The sequence below is a fragment of the Pan troglodytes genome, chromosome 1 (genome assembly GCF_028858775.2).
Source record: "Pan troglodytes isolate AG18354 chromosome 1, NHGRI_mPanTro3-v2.0_pri, whole genome shotgun sequence".
Taxonomy (NCBI): domain Eukaryota; kingdom Metazoa; phylum Chordata; class Mammalia; order Primates; family Hominidae; genus Pan; species Pan troglodytes.
This window is the reverse complement of record NC_072398.2, coordinates 83,512,496-83,530,859: the sequence shown is the minus strand read 5'-3', so window position 1 is coordinate 83,530,859 and position 18,364 is coordinate 83,512,496. Positions and strand designations below refer to the sequence as shown.

At 40.2% G+C, this 18,364-nt stretch overlaps 1 non-coding gene and 1 pseudogene across 1 annotated transcript; both read left to right on the top strand.

The window, feature by feature from the left end:
• Positions 1 to 1,969: 1,969 nt before the first annotated feature.
• LOC107973356 (small ribosomal subunit protein uS5-like) lies at positions 1,970 to 2,897 on the top strand (annotated as a pseudogene).
• Positions 2,898 to 18,083: 15,186 nt separating this feature from the next.
• On the top strand, positions 18,084 to 18,156 carry TRNAK-CUU (transfer RNA lysine (anticodon CUU)). The gene has a single exon. It is a non-coding gene; the product is annotated as a tRNA-Lys (tRNA).
• The last annotated feature ends 208 nt before the right edge of the window (positions 18,157 to 18,364 follow it).

Below are 18,364 nucleotides of genomic sequence, written 5' to 3'. Positions count from 1 at the left end.
TCCTTTTTTAGAAACACAAGATGATAAAAGCATCAAATAGGTGAGCATGACTAGGGAAGCACAGGTCTGGAGGTTCCCAAGGGGTGAGGTTTCACCAGAGGCTGTGAAAACGCTGAGAGCTGAGACTGGAAAAGAGTCACTAGGCCTGAGTCTATGTTCCACCCATCAAGGACTCTCCAGGATGGTGTGAAGGGCAGAAGAGCTAGAAAAGGCAGAGGCTGTGTGGAGGACATTCACAAGAAGTCCACAGGACAGCACAGAATGTTGAGGCAAGCAGCTAAGCCTGCCTGCCTTGGATGAATTACATTTTTCAAAATGCCTAGTTGAAAAGTAGTCAAAAGGTACTAGGCACCCAGTGTACCCGGAAGCATGACCATGGAAGCATCTGTGAAAGGCACACAAAATACGTGAATTCTGCCTGCAAGGAATGCATACTCTTGTTGGAGAGAAAGGGAACACACACACAGAAAGAGAGAATGAATAGTAGTTTGAGTGATTTCCTCAAGTCATTGGAACCAACTGACAGAAGCCTCGATTATTTTGGCTTTTCCCAATCCTGCAATCTGAGAATAAGCAAAACACCAAGAAAGAAATAAAGGCAAAAAGAAGGAAGGGAGAAAGAGAGGAAAGGAGGAAGGGAAGGAGGGAGAGAATGGAAGGCAGGAGAGAAGAAAGGGAGGGAGGGAGGGACAACCAAATTCATATAAGAAATTCATTAAGAGCGATGTTAAGTGTGAACCATATACCATCTGCATCAGAGTCACCCTAGGTGCTTCATAACAAGACAGACCCTCTGAAGCAGGGTTTGGGAATCTGAACTGTGAGCAGTCCCTCAGAGGATGCTTAGGCACTCTGAAGTCAGAGGCCCACTAGTCTGGACACTGCCTAAGGCCAGTCCATGTGCTCAGACCTCTGCATCTGCTGCTACATCTCCAGCTACCAAACTACCTAACAATCTCACATTCAGACGACTGGTCCTAAGGTGAGACAAAGTCCCAAGTCATCAGATAAAGATGAACTTATGTTCACAATTTGTCGTGGGCTTTGGAGTGAGGCAGACTTCAATGGAAAGCCCAGTTCTCCTTCTTCCTAGCAGAGACTTTAGGGAAATTACTTAAACCCACTGAACGTCAGGGTCCTCATCTGTAAAATCCTCATAGGATGGTTGGGAGGGTGATCAGGTAGGAAAAATGGCTTTTTCTAAGCTGCTTTTTATTTGCTGACTTTTGAGAGGGGACGTCTTACTCAGGCACAGTCACATGTGCCTGTAGCCCTAGCTACTTCGGAGGCCAAGGCAGGAGGATAGCTTGAGTCCAGGAGTTCAAGACTGCAGTGTGCTATAACTGTGCCTATGAATAGCCACTGCTTAGGCAACACAGTGAAACCCCATCTCTAAAAGAAAAAAAAAAAAAAAAAGACCAGACATCTTAGAAAGATTCTTCAAATCCTAACCCTAGTTAGACATTAGACATTGAATGCCTCTCCTAGACTTGACTAATGGAGAAAAAATGCCTTTAAGTGTTTCATCTGTTTCATCTTACTCATTCCTCAGAACATTCTGCTGACATCAACAGCCTCCAGGCCTTTGCACATGCATGTCTTTCTTTATGAAATACACACACACATGCACACATGTCTCTACACCCTGCTTATTCTATAAATCCATATTCATCCTTCAACTTCTTGCTCAAGTATCACTTCTATTTTAAAATTTCCCAGACACCACAGCCTGCCCCAACTCACCCATTCTCACTGCAGTGACGGCTCCCAGAACCTGAACAAACCACAAGTCTGATCTTGCCGCACTGTGATGACTGATCTTCTGGTTTCTCCCCAACAACCATGGGTTCCCCAAAAAGCAATACTTTGTAACCCTAGCACTTACTATCATGCCTAATGTCTAGCAAGTACGCACAATTTGTTGCGTTAATATATTCCACATGTAGCTTCTTCTCCGAGAAAACACCAAATGGCGGATGACGCCGGTGCAGCCGGCGGTGGCGGGGCGGGGGGGCATCCCGGAGGCCCCGGGGGCCCTGGGCTGGGGAACCACGGTGGCTTCTGTGGAGGTTTCGGCAGTCGCATCGGAGGCCGGGGTCACTGCCGTGGACCAGGCTGGGGCCGAAGCCACGGAGCTCGCGGAGGCAAGGCCAAGGATAAGGAGTGGATGCCCGTCAGCAAGCTGGGCTGCCTGGTCAAGGACATGAAGATCACTTCCCTGGAGGAGATCTGTCTCTTCTCCCTGCCCATCACGGAATCTGAGATCATTGATTTTTTCCTGGGGGGCCTCTCTCGAGGCCTAGGTTTTGAAGATTATGCCGGTGCAGAAGCAGACCGGAGCCGGCCAGCGAACCAGGTTCAAGGCGTTTGTGGCCATCGCGGACTACAACGGTCACGTCGGTCTGGGTGTTAAGTGCTCCAAGGAGGTGGCCACTGCCATCCACAGGGCCATCATCCTGGCCTAGCTCTCCATTGTCCCCGTGCGCAGAGGTTACTAGGGGAACAAGATCGGCAAGCCCTACACCATCCGTTGCAAGGTGACAGGCTGCTGCGGCTCCGTGCTCGCGCGCCTCATCCGCGTGCCCAGAGGCACTGGTATCGTCTCGGCGCCTGTGCCCAAGAAGTTGCTCATGATGGCTGGTATCGATGACTGCTACAGTTCAGCCAGGGGCTACACTGCCACTCTGAGCAACTTCGCCAAGGCCACCTTTGATGCCATCTCTAAGACCTACAGCTACCTGACCCCTGACCTCTGGAAGACGGCTGTATTCACCAAGTGTCCCTATCAAGAATTCACTGACCACCTCGCCAAGACCCACACCAGAGTCTCCGTGCAGAGGACCCAGGCTCCAGCTGTGGCTACAACATAGGGTTTTTATACAAGAAAAAGAAAGTTAATTAAGCCTGTAAAATATACATACATATGTGTGTGTGTATATATACATATATGTATATATGTGTGTGTGCGTGCACGTGTGTGTGTATATACATGTATATGTGTATGTGTGTATATACATGTATATGTGTGTGTATATACATGTATATGTGTGTATATACATGTATATGTGTATTGTGTGTATATACATGTATATGTACATGTATATGTATATACATGTATATGTGTGTATATACATATATGTATATGTGTGTATACGTATACACATATATGTATATGTATATGTATATGTATACACATATATGTATATGTGTATACGTATACACATATATAATACACATATGTATATGTGTATATATACACATACATATATGTATGTATATGTGTACACATACATGCATGTATATATGCATGTATATGTATACACATATACGTACATGTATATATGTATGTATATATACACATATACGTACATGTATATATGTATGTATATATACACATATACGTACATGTATATATGTATGTATATATACACATATACGTACATGTATATATGTATGTATATATACACATATACGTACATGTATGTATGTATATATACACATATACGTACATGTATGTATGTATGTATATATACACATATACGTACATGTATGTATGTATGTATATATACACATATACGTACATGTATGTATGTATGTATATATACACATATACGTACATGTATGTATGTATGTATATATACACATATACGTACATGTATGTATGTATGTATATATACACATATACGTACATGTATGTATGTATATATACACATATACGTACATGTATGTATGTATATATACACATATACGTACATGTATGTATGTATATATACACACATACGTACATGTACGTGTGTATGTATATATACACACATACGTACATGTACGTGTGTATATATACACACATACGTACATGTACGTGTGTATATATACACACATACGTACATGTACGTGTGTATATATACACACATACGTACATGTACGTGTGTATATATACACACATACGTACATGTACGTGTGTATATATACACACATACGTACATGTACGTGTGTATATATACACACATACGTACATGTACGTGTGTATATATACACACATACGTACATGTACGTGTGTATATATACACACATACGTACATGTACGTGTGTATATATACACATACATGTACGTGTGTATGTATATATACACATACATGTACGTATGTATGTATATGTATACACATATACATGTATATATGTATGTATATGTATACATATATACATACATTAGGTAGGGGATAAAGCCAAGTAATTCTGATTCAGATTTTAAAAGTATGTATGTATATGTATATATACATATATTTATATGTGTATATATACATATATGTGTATACATATGTATATATACACATATACATATATACACATACATATATACATATATACACATACATACATATATGTATATGTGTATATATACATATATGTGTATATATTCCAACTGTAAAACATACATATATGTGTGCATATATATATTCCACCTGTAATATATATATATATTCCACCTGTAATATATATATATATTCCACCTGTAATATATATATATATTCCACCTGTAATATATATATATATTCCACCTGTAATATATATATATATTCCACCTGTAATATATATATATATTCCACCTGTAATATATATATATATTCCACCTGTAATATATATATATATTCCACCTGTAATATATATATATATTCCACCTGTAAAATATAAAATTATGATGCTGATTTTTAAAGTGTTATATAACTTACTCATACTGTTGTTTTCAAAACCCAGCTTAAGCCAGAGGGGGAAAAAAAATAATCACACTAGTTTGGTCTTCTTTTTTAATCTGAATCAGAATTACTTCGCTTTATCCCCTACCTAATTCATTAGATGTGGCTCTGAATTGTAGAATCCACCTCATAAGCGGAAGATTTGCCGCCATCAAGAATATTAAGAAGACTCCCTCTGACTTCAGAGGCAATTCAAGTCAGTGCAATGAACACTAAGCTAAGTACTGAAATTCTACAAAAAGGATCCTTCCAAAATCACAGCCTCTCTAATGGAACCAGAGCTCCCCTCCAAAGGTGCTAACTTCTTGTTAGGCTGGCAGGCTCTTCCCCAGACCGTCTCTTGGTGTGTGTGTTTTTACCATAATTCTAACACAAAGAGTAAGAGTCCCATTTCTACCCGTGGGTGCTACCCAAGCTTACCTCGCTGCCCCAAGCCCAAAGTGTCTCCTTTATGGATCACTGCCCATGCCCTTCCCCGTGCCTGAGTTTAGCTTTACATTCAAGCCATTAATGGTCATTTCTCAAAATTCTACTCAATTAATAGCTACCATTTACTGAGTGACTCTATGTGCCAGATACCCTATTAGAGGTTTTATAGACACTTCAGAAACTTAAATCTCAAACAACCTATGATCAAGTGTTATAAGTATCCTCATACACAAGTAACTGAGTAAGTGATGGAACCAGGTGTGACTCCAAAGCTCATGTTAACTGTGGAGGTATACATCTTCCACTAGCTCATTAAATATTCACTTAGTACTCTATGGACGTAGTGTTATTATCTTATTTTACAGATGAGGAAACCAAAGTATAGCAAGGTCATTAGACTTCTCATACTAGTTCCAAATTATTTGAGCCCCTCCAGTTACTCATAGCTCTTTAGGCACGTATTTGCCAGCTCTGTGCTGGCAAATATCTTGCCAACATAGACAAAATTGCAGCCAACCAGGAAGAGGCCAGGATGAGAAGTGAAGACAGATGGACCCTCAAGACACAATCAAGCCTTACTAATATATCTATGATCTTCTCAGTCACATGAGGAATTAAATTGCCACTTTTACTTTAGTTTGACTTGGCTATAGTCTGAGTGTTTATGTTGAAATCCTAATCTTCAAGGTTATGGTATTAGGAGGTAGGACCTTTGGAGAGGTGATTAGGTCATGGCATAGAGCCCTTATTAATAGGATTAGTGCCCTTATAAAAGAGGCCTGATCTGCCATGTGAAGACACAACAAATAGGTGCCATCTATGAACCATAAAACAAGCCCTTACCGGACACCAATCTGTCTTCACCTTGATCTTGGATTTCCCAGCTTCCATTAATAGGGAGAAATAAATTTCTGTTGATTATAAGCCACCTGGTCTATGGTATTTTGTTATAGCAGCTTAGATTAAAATAACTTCACTTTTTAACTGTTGCTTACAACCCAAAGAGTCCTATTTAAGACAAAAATGAACACCTGCAAGGTGAAACAATAAAATAATGTGGATGACTCTTTTAAAACTCACATACCAAGGTGTATTCATCCAAATGACAGCAGTTCCTTTCGAAGTAGTTATCTTAAGGAAAATGAAGTTGCAAGTAAGTAGGCAACCAGAGGAAATGCTATGAAAAAATGCCCCCAAATTATGGTATTGATCAAGCACTGGCCAGTATTTTGGAATGAATAATGTACATGATTTTGCAAGCCTAGTTACTTCATGTTGTCATAGGGAGTAGCTCAAGGGACAAGAAGAATAGTACTTGCTTCCACTCATGTTAAAACTATAGGCTCTTGATCTGTCAGTCTGTTCTGAACATTGGTATAAAATTAATGAATAATCAGCTTCCTATCCCTGAAGTAATAGCCTGAAGCTTGCAGATAAAGTACCAAATCTCAACAAAATCAAACCTAAAGTCCCCAGATGTTCAGATAAGTCATATGCCAGGGTCTACCTTTGGCCCCAGATTCTCCTGTTCCCAGCCTTGACTCAGCTGAGACTCAGTGGCTTCTCTCCTGGGACAATATCAATGGTTCAGCCAAGGCAGCACATTTCTATACCCAGTTCATGATCCATGGTTACCACTGCTGTCCAGACTATTACACCAGTGGAATCGAGTCACAAGACCATGCTTACCACAAGCTTTGAAATATGAGAAAATGGAAAAAAAAAAAAAAACCTCCCTTTAGAGCTGTGCTGTTTCTCTTCCTGTGAATAAAAGGAAATTCATGGTCATTACTCAATTACAGAAGGATCAGATTAGCACCAAGAAGAATTTCCTAAGTATAAGAAGAAAAGAAGAACCTGTGAAGTGAGGAGTCTCACAATGCAAACCTGAGACTTTAGCTCAGGCCTGAGTGTGGCCTCCAACAACAGACCTGAGACAAGAAGAGAGAAACTTCTCCTTTGCGTATTCCTCAGAGTTATCTTTGGCATTGTTGAGTTTGGGTTCAACACATTGTTGACCTCTCTTTCCCTGCCTAACTGCACATGAGAAAGTGAAAACTTGGATTAACATATTACATGTTAATGAGCCCATGTAACACACGTAAAGCTGGACTAGTTGCAGAGAAGCATTAAATCTAAAGAAAGAAGAAGTTAGCCTTCAAAGAGATCTGAAAACTGAAATTGTTACCGCAATTTCTTTAAAAGACACAAAGGGAGCATTCCTTTCATAATAAAAATAAAACTTCTCAAGACCCTCTTTCCCCATCCTCTTCCTACTCTCTCGTGAGAACAGACGTGCTACCAACTTCATGTCTCACACTCCCCCAAACACCCAAAAACTAGCTCTCAAATCTCAGCCTGCATTTGCTGTCATCCCCTTCCTGTTTCCCTTTCTGGAATATTCTTCTCTCCCTCCAGTACCTCTCTGCCCTAACCAATGTAGCTCAATCATTCAATTCTCCCTTCTCATTATCAGATACCACATAACAAAAGCAGCTGCCCATCCAAGAAACCTACTTTCTTTTAGAAGGCAGGAGGAATGGAAAGATTCTGAATGTGCATATGTAATGTTTTTGTCTTTGTCACATTTGCTCACCACGATAAAGACTTAAATATATGGAAAGAGGCTGAGATCTGAAGCCAGATGACCTGGATTGTCTCAGTCACTGCGTGTGACTTTGGGGCAATTAAGCTAAGCTTTCTGGCCTTTGTTCCTTTATGTATAAGATGAGGTCACGGTAATGCCTTCTTCACAAGGGTATGGTGATGATTAAATGAAAAAACATGTTTTGTTGTAGGAATAACAAACCATAAAGTGTTTTATGTACGTGATTTCCAATCCCACTGGCTTTAATTCTTTACATTGATTAGAATATTATATATACATCATTCCATGTTATTATATAAAGTTTAATCAGCTACTTGGAGATACAGTTTGTTAAGTCTGTCACTCTTCACAATCTTGACTAAAGTCTTAAAGGTTGGTTACCTTTGCTTGTGCAGTGAGTCCCCTGATTCTACCAACCCATTTTGGCATACTCCATAAATTGGAATCCAGAGTCTTTAGACCATCAATTATAAATTTAAATTCCTAATTCTCAACTCCAGACTTTATATAAAATATCTAAACTCCAGGCACCATATAAAATTTCTGACCACAGCACAAAAGGTGTTTCTGACTTGAGCCCCCTTTTAAAAAGAGAGTCCCATCTAATTTCTTATTCTATAAATCAAAACCCCTGTCACCATCAAGTTTCTAATGAATAGCAGGCAAAGGCATCAGGCACAGGTTAAAAGAGGACAGGAAATAAATGGGGTCAAATTAGAAGGGAAAGGCATGTAGAACTCAAAACCAAAGAAACAAAGAATTAAGGAAAAGCACTAGAGTGCTTACACAAAAATACCAAAACCATTCCTTCTAAAATAGAATATGAAAAAATTGTGAGCACATGTGAATTTACTGATTTGCAGTGAAAATGATTCCAAATCAATCCCTTTAGATTCCATGTAGGAAGGTGTAATTGTGAATAAGTCAGAGATTGGGTAAAAGGCGGCATAAAGAGAGAGAGGATGAAAGCACAAAGTGATATTCAAGCTGACAGAGGGTGGCACCCATAGCTAGGACCTTCTTAATCTTTGAGCTTCTCATTTGGGATATGAGTACCTATGTCCCAGGCACGAAAAAAATAAGACAGCCCCTGCAGCACCTGCTCAAGAAATGCAGCAGGTGGTGGGTATCCTTCCCTCCCCTCCTCCAGGATGGGCTGTGCTTCACCTTTTGATGTGGCATTTACCTTGGTTCACAGCTGCCTCTTGGCTAACCCATCACTGAGTAGAGGGAAAAAGATAGACAAGAAAGGTTGGGTATAAGCATCTGGGAAGGATATGCTATCTTCATTAAAGAAGACCAAGAGAAATTAAATTTGTTGTTGATTATTTGCCTGGCATAGGAACTAGCAAAGAGAGCAATTCAATAGTCTTTTTTTTAGCCCAAAGGATCAATTTAGCTCTGCCCAAGCAAGTAAGAGGCTAAGAACTCCAACTGTCCACGTGCTCAAATTATAAAGTTTAAATTTGACATTGAAACCTAAATAAACATAATGCCATATGACATTTTCCATTGATGTTTCCCTTGAGTTCCACTGCATTTTGCTTAACAAGCAGCTCATCCACATGTGGCTAGAGAAGAAAATACCTCAAAGGCCAGAGAAGGCCAAAGAGACCCATGCAGGATAGAAGCCTCAGCCATGGAAACTCCATACTCCAGATTGAATTTCACGAGCAGGACAGACAGGCACCACCAAACTGGGTCCAGTGTCCTGGCTATGGCTTCTAATTCCCTAATCTGGTTCTATCTATGAGTCAAGGGAAAATCTAGAAATGGTATACAGTCACCAAACATGAAGACATTTCCAAGAGATCCAGGATTCCATTCCAAAGAAAAGCACCTTTTCCTTTTACCTTGCTGTCTACCCACCTTCAAAGGCGCATTCTAAACGTTGCCTCTGCAGAGGGTGACTACATTAAACATTTCAAAAATAACCACACTGGATGTTGTGATACCCTAGAGAACTGCAGATTTTTCCCCAAATAAGAAAATGTAGCTCTTTAGAGCATATCTGAGAAACCAAATATCTACTTAAACCCTTCTGTCACAGACACTGACACTACTCAAAATGAACTTTTCTCAAACATTAGATATAGGTCTTTACCATCTAGCTGAGATGTCAGGGCACTAGAGAGTCTCTATCTGAAGAGATAATTAAGAAAGAAATATCCAGAGTTTGCACAGTTTCTGACAGTGACACCAACCACCCATTGAAATGCTCTCTTTGCCAGATCTGTCCATTCATTCAGTAAATAAATATTCAATAAAAACACCTGCACATAGAACACCCATGTGGCAAGCAAAGTGAGAAATAAAAAAATAGTTTAAAAATAGACCTTGCCTTCAAAAACTAAGACATATATAACCCTCCCCACCCCCAAAAAAATAAGGTAGAAAGCATTAATTGCCCTAAGAGGGGTATAAAGTGCCACACTCATGTGAGTTCAGAGAGGCTGAAATTATCTCTGATGGAAAGAGTCTAGAAAAATTTCACAGAGGAAAATAGTATTTGAGATGACCTTTGAAGGGAGGCAGGATTTGAACCTGAAAGATGATAGCAAAGTGCATCCAGGTGGAAAGATCGTTCTAAGCAATGAATCTAAGGAAACAAACACAGGAAACAACACATTTGTTTCAGTCTGGCTGGAGAATAGGCTGCAAGGCACATAATTTGGGGAGGGGGGTAGAAAAATAAGTGACAGCCATTTTATAGATGGCTTTCAATAGGAATTTGGAATTTATGTCATAAAAGAGAGCCACTGAAGGTTTCTGAGCTGGGGAGTGGCGTGCCAAGGGTGAGGCTTCAGAAGGATTAATTGGGCAAGGCAGATTAGAGGAGAATGTGAGCAGAGGCAAGAAGACTAATCAGGATAGAAATACAATGATGTGGGTAAAAAGCAAAGAACTGTGGTGTCAGAGAAGGCAAGGAGAGGAGGAGGTAGATGAGAGAAATGTTGTCAGGTTAGGGTCAACATGATTTGCTCATTGGTGCTCATGTGGAAGAAGGACATGAAAGATAATCCTGATGGGTGTATTCTGGATGTCTGAAAAGATAATAATATTATCAACAGAAAAGGAACTCAGCAAGTGAAGATGCCTGTAGAAATCCCAAATGCTTATGTTTGGTCATCCACTGGAAATGTGGGCCTGGTGTCAGGAAGTCACAGAAGTATCTTTGGAAGACCAAAGATACTGTTCAGTCCCAGTTACCTTATCTCTGTGGTATTTGCCATTGTTGACCCTCTCCTCCTTGAAATTTTCCTCTTGGGTTTCTAGACAGTATCCATTCCTCATTTTCCTCTTCCCTCTATGGCAACTCTTTCTGTCTGTATGAGCTCTTCTTCTCCTACTTGTCCCACAAATGGTTGTATTCTCCAGAACTGCAGCCTCAGTCATTTGCTGTTCTCATTGCACATCCTGTCCCTGAAGTCTCATCTATACCTGTTGCTGCAGTTACCACTTCCATGTGGATGGCTCCTGCAGAAAGCAGTGGTTAAGGATGCAGATGCTAGTATCAGCCTTGGTTCACATTCCAGCCCTACTTCTGGCTGGCCATGTAACTTTGGACAAGTCACCTACCTTGATCTTTCTCATCTGTAAAATGTGATTATGGAGTTGTTAAGAGGATTTAACATGAGGATTAATATGAAATCTGGTACAGTGTAAGTCCTCAGTAAATGGTAATTATTATTGAACAAAATCTGTAACTGGAAATCTCTCTCTTGATAGCCAGTTCTACACAGTCAGTTGTCACCTGGGCAGGATCCCTCAAAGTCCCAAAGTAAACTCACTGTCTTTCTCACCTCCCATAACCCTGCCCTTCTGTATTCCCAACATTCATTCTATCATCCAAATTAGAAGCCTGGGAATCATCCCACAATTGTCCCACTCCTTTACCCCCACATCCATCTGTCATCAAATCCTATAAGATACAATGCCAAACTACTAAACATGGCATGAAAACCTCATCATTATCTCACTCCTGCTTTCTGTCCAAACTCATTTCCCACCACTCTCTCATTCCCCAATGCACTCACACCCTGTGGTTCAGCTTCATATCAACGTACTTGCCATTCCTCACAAATATTGAGCCACCTAATATAAAGGTCTTTGCACATTTCTTTCGAATAGCCTCCTTCCAACTTCCCATACCCAATTCAGATAATTCCTATTGCCTTTTAAGACAGTTTGTGTCACCTCCCTGTGAAGGCTTTCTTGGCTACCAGTGGGCAGGTAAGTGGCTTTCTCTCTATTTCTTATAACAAATTGTGTTTCCCTATGGTGGTTCTTACCACATTAGAATTACTGATTTGCTTGTCTCTCTTCTCCAATAAATTGTAAGGACTTACAAGTAAGGACTGTGCTTCATTCATTGTTCAACTCTCCTTCCTCTGCCCTCCCTCTATCACAATACATAGCACATGGAAGGTACTTTTTTTTTTTTTTTTTTTGAGATGGAGTTTCACTCTTGTTGCCCAGGCTGGAGTACAGCTGCACAATTTTGGTTCACCACAACCTCCACCTCCCAGGTTCAAGCGATTCTCCCACCTCAGCCTCCTGGGTAACTGAGATTACAGGCACGCGCCACCAGGCTCCAGCTAATTTTTTTTGTATTTTTAGTAGAGACGGGTTTCTCCATGTTGGCCAGGCTGGTCTCGAACTCTCAACCTCAGATGATCCACCTGCCTCAGCCTCCCAAAGTGCTGTGATTACAGGTGTGAGCTACCTCGCCCGGCCTTTTTTTTTTTTTTTTTTTTTTTTTTTTGAGACATGTTCTTGCTCTGTCACCCAGGCTGGGGTGCAGTGGTGTGATCACAGCTCACTGCAGCCTTGACCTCTTGGGCTCGAGTGATCCTCCCACCTCCTTCCCAAAGTACTGCAATTACAGGCTTGAGCCACCCCGCGTGGCTAGGTTTTTTGTTTGTTTGTTTCTGTTTTTTGAGATAAGGTCTCACTCTGTCACCCAGGCTGGAGTGCAGTGGCGCAATCTCAACTCACTGCAGCCTTGACATTCCAGGCTCAAACAGTCTTTCCACCATAGTACTTAGTATTATAGGTGCACACCCCCATGCCCAGCTAATTTTATATTTTCTAGAGACAAGGTCTCACTGTGTTGCCCAGGCTGGTCTTGAACTCCTAGACTCAAACAATCATCCTGCCTCAGCCTCCCAAAGTGCTGGGATTACAGGTGTGAGCCACTGCCCCTGGTCAATTATTATTATTATTATTATTATTATTATTATTATTATTTAGTAGAGATAGGGTTTCTCCATGTTAGCCAGGCTGGTCTCAAACTCCTGACCTCAGGTGATTCACCCATGTTGGCCTCCCAAAGTGCTGGGATTACAAGTATGAGCCACGGTGTCCGGCCCAATTTTTTAAATATATAAATAAATGACTGAATACAGACAAACCAAGATAATCCTAGTGGTTTCCTGCTCTCTTTTTTGTTAGCATGATCAGTCATAGAATTCATGTAGCTTGACTTCAAAAGTTTTTCTGGTTTAGTCCATCCTCTGGAATAATAACTAATAGTTTCTATCCTATTTTCTAAGATACATGCATTTTAAAGCTAATGGGATATTTGATCACAATCTCCTGCTGGGGTGTTAAATCAAAGAAACCAAAGCTTTGCTTCATTTTATTTTGTCTGTGGCGTCTTTCCTGCATTCTCCAAATGTTCTCTGGTTAATCACTTGATCCACACCAAATAAGTCAAATGAACTCACCTGATGAAATGCAAAAGAAAGCCTGTAAGAACTTTAAGTTTGCAAATACAATTAGACTCTCTTTAATTCAAATAGTCGGATAATGCGATTCCCTAAGATTGTCATTCAGAATACCAACTCTCATTGTACTGAGGGGAGAGAAGATGCATAGAAACTCCAGGTGACAAAATACTTAAAAACACAGAATATTTTTTTCAAATGTATTCTTCTAATTTAAAGATGACACATCTTATAAGGGGGGATGAGAGCAACAAAACCGCTCCCAGTTATTACAGTGAACCTGCCAGAAGACCAGTCTTTGATGCCTATCAGCAGTCTCTGTATATAGAAGCTGTTCCAGCTTTCATCCAGCCTTCTGGGTCCACTTCTCCACTCTTATTCCTCACATGTTGACCCTTGGGGATCTCCTACTGGAAAGTGCTCTTTCCTGCCATCACCCTCCTAGGCCCCTACCAGGGACCCAGCCCCAGTGGGGCTTAATAGGCACCTTGGCATGGTAGTCTGGTGCCCTAGACTTTTTTTCTTTTAATTGAGGCAGAGTCTCACTATGTTGCCCAGGTTGGTCTCGAACCCCTGGGCTCAAGCATTCTTCCTGCCTCAGCCTCCTGAGTAGCTGGAATTACAAGCCACGTGCCACCTCGCCCAGCCAGTTACCCTAGACTTTTTGACGAAAAGAAAAAGTTTTCCAGGTTAAGAAAATGAACCATAGAAAATTACAATTGTAGCACCAAAAAGGAAACTGGCTGACAGACCAGCAGCTCAGAGATCAGTGACTTAGACAATGCTGCCACCTATCGACCAAAAATGGAAGTACGGCTGGTCTTCTCAACAAATTTAGAGCGACTTAATGGAAAATTTCATATGGATTTGGAATAGGTAGTCACTGAATTGTTATTACCATCATTACTGGTGCTTCAACAATAAGTTTTTTCTAGTCCTAACACAATCACAACTAAATCCTATGAGCAGGGGGTGCGGCAGAAACTGAGGATGTAGAGTAGGAAAGTAGAGTCATGAATGTGAAGGAGTAAGTACTCTAGTACTTTTCCTTAATTCTGGGAATGTGGAGTAGGAAATCAGTTCAAATCCTGAAAGAGGGAATAGAGGGAATAAAGGCTGAGAAAAGCGCCCTTATTAGAAAAACAGATGGAGTAAGAGGAAGATAACAGCACCAGGAGACTGAGCACCTCCCATACACCACCCACTGACTCAACAAGGTACATTCACATAAGGAATCTAATTTAATCCCCACTAAAACCCTGCCAGACTAGCATTTTTGTCTCCATTATTGGGTCTCTATTATTAGAGTGTAGCCAAAAAAAAGGTACAGATTTGCATAAGCTCACAGCTCAGACCCAGCAGGGCTGGTTTGAACTCAGGTCTGTCTGCCCTGTCACAAAAGCCCATTCTCATTTTAACAGACCAAAACCACCTATTCTCACTTTTCAAATTTTTTAAGGCAAATATTGAGTACATAAGATTGTTCTGATTACAATCTCCTGCTGGGGTGTTAAATAAAGGAAACCAAAGCTTTAGGGGATGCCTATGCCGGGAGATTTGGTGCCACGGATTCTCTTTAACCCGTAGGGGCTCTTTTTTTTCCTTTCTCCTTCCTGCCCCATTTTTCTCTCCCCTCTAAAATCCTCTGCCTAACTATAGATACAGTACAGTAGCAATAGCCACTATCTACATATGCCCATTGGTACTTGAAATTAAGCTAGTCCAAATTGATATGCACTGTACATGTAAAATGCACACTGGATTTCTGGGACTTCATATAAAAATTTTAAAATCCCATTAATTATTTTTATATTGATTACACAGGGACATGACACTATTTTGGCTATATCCAGTTAAATAAAGTATGTCATTAAAATTAATTTCATCTGTTTTATTTTTTAACAGGACTACTAGAAAATTTTAAATTACATATCTGGATGGCACTGTATTTCAACTGGATAGCGCCGGTTTAAAGACATGCAAACATGCTTTTGTAAAGAAAGGCATTTCATACATTAATTAGTATAAGATCACAGGCATGAAACCAAAATCTGTTTCCTGCTCAGTTGATAGGCAGAAAACTGCCATCTGAGGTTCAATTAAGACAACTATAATTATTAACCGGGAGCTTCTCATCGTGAGCAAACTAATGAAGCCTGATTTTCTCTGGTTGTATGCCTTATGAGTGACTGATTTGTTCACTAATTATCCCAACGTTTTTTATCCTGCAGATTACATTAATAATAGTGTGATTTATATACTAAAAGAATATGCTCTATCAGGCTCAACAATAACTTCACATTTCTCATATTAGAGAAAGTTGAGCTATTACTATTCCCCTCAGAAGCATGTTCCTAAGACACTGCAGAATCTTCTCACCCCTACCTAGTTCAATGTCTTTAAAGCAGATGGAAATGTCATTGTGAACCAAAGGCTAGTCACATCCTAGGATTAAACCTATTTACCTCAAAGGCTTATTTTCAGGCTAACCAGGGTTCCTTACAGCTTTTTCTTATCAAAAACAATCCTGGAAAAATGGACTTAGAGAAATCTACAGGCCAATGGACTCCTAAAGACAAGATACAGTCAAAGTTTCTAACCAGGAATTAAAAGATCAGGCTTACTCCCTAGGTTGACAAACAATTGGTCCAAACCATATGGAGTTGCTCCTTCTACAGAGCCCTCAGCACAGTGGTACCTGAGACTGGACTTCATGAGCAGCGTTCTTGGGCAGGCAGAGCACATTCTGGGATGGCAGAAGACATTCTGCCTGTCCAAGAATTTCAAAGAGCCTCCATCTGCCCCTTGGAGTCAGGGTCTATGTCAATCATGATGCCGAGTTTCCAGACAGGAGGAGAATGGACTAATTAATTTCTCAAGTTCGCCTTCAAAACCAGACTCTGATCCCCCACTTTCAGCATAAGGGAACAGACCCAATAAGTTAAATTGAAGTTTAAAAAAAAAAAAACAACCCTGGTCTGAGGTTTCCTAGGAACCCACTTGAATAGTGCACAATACAAAGTCAACAGATATCTTCTGCCAGCTCTTTTCAATTTTCTCTGCTATGTGTGATATTTTCCATGGATGAGACCAGAGATGTTTGGTTGTAAATGATTGTCAGATGTTTAAACAATTTTATTGCTGAAACATGATAATTTCCAGAAGCCCCTTTTCTGTACACGGTATCTTTTGCTAAGACCCACCACAAAGAAAATGAGTTGTACAAGAAGAATGGCAGAAGATCTGGAAATTAACCAAAAAAAAAAAATGGACCATAACATGCCTCAAACAAAACAAAAAAAATCATTAATAAGAAACAAGCCAGTTTCTAAGGGTCATGGAAAGAATACACATTGAGTTCCCAGCAGCTGGCTATGTTTCAAAGTCAGTAACCTCCAACTTGTCAGGGAAGATTGTGGTTAATGCTGTGAAAGACATGTGCTGAAAGATTTCTGGTTGCCCTTAAATTCCTGAATTTCTAGTCAGGATATCATACCACACATGTGCAAAACAGAAAAGTCTGGTAAAGTCTAAGTGGGTCCTGCTGTAAGTGTATAAAATCTTAACTTATAAAACCAATACATTAGATAATCACATATCAAAAAAGGATTAACTCGAAAATATTTTTAAATACAAATTTCCCTATTCACATAGTAGGTTGAATCATATGAAACTGCAAATATTTGACTCTTTTTGACCCAAAAACCCCCAAATTCTGGCAATTCAAGCTATACATTTCATTAACAACATTGGCACTAAAAATTTAAAGAGAGTATTAGGAATCCCTACAAAAGATTGCAGAAATAAAATTTTTAAAAAATATATTTCTCAAATTACATAGTCAACAGGAAATTATTTTGTTCAATGTTTTCTATTTTTAGATGTATGATTTTTTTCAGTGACATACCTATAGCCTCTTTTAATCTGAATACCACAGGATATAATCAGTGATAACTAAGAAGAATTTTTTTTTTTTGAGACAGGGCCTCACTCTGTAGCCCAGGCTGGAGTGCAGTGGCAGGCACAATCTCGGGTCACTGCAACCTCCACCTTCTGGATGCAAGTGATTCATGTCTCAGCCTCCCTGGTAGCTGGGATAACAGGCGTGTGCCACCACGCCCAGCTAATTTTTGTATTTTTTGGTAGAGATGGGGTTTCACCTGAAGTAAGAATTTCAGTAATAAATTTGGCAATGCCTAAAATAATAGTAATACACTTCATGTTTGTTTATTTTTTATATTTCAAAGTAGCTTTAAATGAAATGACTCTATTAAGCCATTTCTCCAAATCCTTTGTGTGAAAATGAGACAAAGATGGAAGAAAGAGAGAGAAAGAAAGAAGGAAAGATGGACTAATTTTAATTATCGGAATTTAGACACCCAAATGAGCATTGTCTTTCAAAGGACTCCCTATAGCTACATATCTAATTCCAGGTGACGCTGCCACACTGATCAGAACGTTCATGGAATTCCTCTTTGGAATCACTTTCCAAGTTACATAAGAAAACCAGTACATTCTTTAACAGTCATATTTTTTTCTTTTTCTTTTTAAATTCCAAAACGGGGTGTCTAGCTAGATCAGTTGGTAGAGCATGAGACTCTTAATCTCAGGGTCATGGGTTCGAGCCCTACGTTGGGCGCTGTGTTTCCCAGCATTTTGGGAGGCCGAGATGGGCAGATCAGTTGAACTCAGGAATTCGAGACCAGCCTGGCCAACATGGGAAAACCCCGTCTCCACAAAAAAATACTAATATGAGCCAGGTGTGGTGGCGCATGCCTGTAGTCCCAGCTACTTGGGAGGCTGAGGTGGGAGGATCACTTGAGCCTAGGAGGTGGAGGTTGCAGTGA